This window comes from Pundamilia nyererei, unplaced genomic scaffold (genome assembly GCF_000239375.1).
Source record: "Pundamilia nyererei isolate P.nyererei 1_Seehausen unplaced genomic scaffold, PunNye1.0 scaffold00188, whole genome shotgun sequence".
Classification (NCBI taxonomy): domain Eukaryota; kingdom Metazoa; phylum Chordata; class Actinopteri; order Cichliformes; family Cichlidae; genus Pundamilia; species Pundamilia nyererei.
The window spans coordinates 572675-574816 of record NW_005187589.1 but is presented as its reverse complement, the minus strand read 5'-3'; positions in this window follow the sequence as shown (position 1 = coordinate 574816).

The following is a 2142-nucleotide window of genomic DNA, read 5'->3' as shown; positions in this document are numbered from 1 at the left end:
ACTGACTCAGTGAATCAAATGACTCAAAAAACCCGATTCACTTTGGTGAGTGACTCATTAAAACTCGATTCAGTAAAAAGAATCAAATTTACCATCACTAAAGCAAGCTCTTTACCATGCATGGAGGATTTCACCCAGCAGCCTGAGACTGTACCACCCACAGGGAGCATGGCACGTTTTTAGTTTTATATGACAAGACAACATAAATTTAAATACCCCAAAGTAAAGCGATCCCTCTTCTTTCGTCCCAGACAGCGCTCTCAGAAAGCTCCTCGCCCATCAATTGATATGTGCATCCACCCTTTACATTACTGCCATCTTTTGGCAGTAATAGCTTTTTGTCACTGAAAGTTGGGATTATTCGATAAGTCTTACTGGATCTAGTTTCTGGTGGTTGTTTTCTGGACGTGTCATGCAACGCCAATGCCAAGAACTTCGGGGACTTGAAATCAACCACAGAACATTCCCAGAGCAAGAGCCAGTCAAAATCAGAAAGGCAGACATCCAACAACCACACTCTGGAATTAAGAACTTCACAGCACCAGGACATGATCCACACCTACTGGCTGAAGAAGCAAAAGGCACTCCATGATCCCCTGGCAGCACAAATTCGGAGGATGCTAAGAGCTAATACAAGGGGGAACATGAAGGACCCCCACAAGGGTATGACACCATCAAGCTGCTGGCTGATTACCTGCCTCTCCGCAATATGGAGGCTCTTCTTAGGCATCATGCCAACAAAGCTGAGTAAGCACATGAATCAGTAAATGACCACAGCTGAGAAAGACATTGAAACAGCAAAAGACGGACAAAGCATCAGCTAATGATTGATGGAGCAGTACACCAGGACAAAGGAGCCTTTTTTCCATTAATACCTACTCGGTTTTCAGGTTTTTCATTAGATGACAGTACCTGGTACCAGGTACTAAAATAATACCTGCTCAGCAGAAGTTCCAAGAAAATCCGAGCAGGTACTAAAATGTGACATTGTCAGACTGGATGCCACCGATTAGCTGGTCAGTATCGTCATTCTAGGAGTCATGAGACCGTCGCGTTCATACAAATCAAAACCACAAGTTCTGAAATCCGTAAATGAGGGAACTGCCTAGACTTACAAAAAGAAAGCCCACAGCTTGATGTTCCACACAAAGAAACTTGTGGTCTTAAAGGTTCACAGTGCACTAAAAACATTCATCAGGAACTCATTGGAGTTGCCATCAAGTGCAGAATATATCATAGCGATGCACTTCATAGACCTCAACTTCACTAAGCATGGATGCAAATATAGATCCAGGAGTGTCATAACCATCAGCCATCTCCTGTGCATGGATGACATCAGACTATATGGCAGGAATGAGTGAGACATATCGATTTACCAATCCAATCCAATACATATCTGTTTTCTTCTGTTTTCTTTATTCCATTTGGTATTTGTTATTTGAGAATAAGGTGAGTGAAGGCAACATCTCCTCTTGAATCCAAATGTGGCATGCAGTATGCTCTCCAGGTGACATGTAAATTGTCACAAGATGAGCAGACAGGAACATCTTGGTCTGGGATTATTCCCGCTCTTCTCTGCTCAGACAGTCTCAGTGTATTATCATCCATATGAATTTTTTTATGTTGTTGTTTGTTTGTGTGTTTGTTTCGTTTTGTTTTTGTTTTTTTTGTTTTTTGTAGTTGTGGTGCTTTGTTTTCCTTTGTGTAAGGCGGATATGTAACGCTAGCTCATACTCACGTAATATAACGTTTGTGCCTTTATTTTGGTAACTTCCTGTGTGACCGGACGTGAATGATGTAACGGTAACCAACTTGACGTACAAAAAAGAGAGAAAAAAACGGTAAACTATTGCTAACGGAGAAAAAGGAGAGAAAAATATGGTTAAATTGTACAAACACGAACGGTTCTAGTTACAGTCGACAGGGGAACAAGGTTTGTAATGTACATGATTTAATTTGAGCAGCAAGGACAGCCACAGAGCGCTCGCACGGAGTGAGGGCTCCGGGACTCGCGCTCTGCCACTGCCCTGATCTTTATTTATATACAACAGTAGGTGCGTTCGTTTATTACATTGGAATGTGGATGTGTGTGTGTGTGTGTGTGTGTGTGTGTGTGTGTGTGTGTGTGTGTGTGTGTGTGTG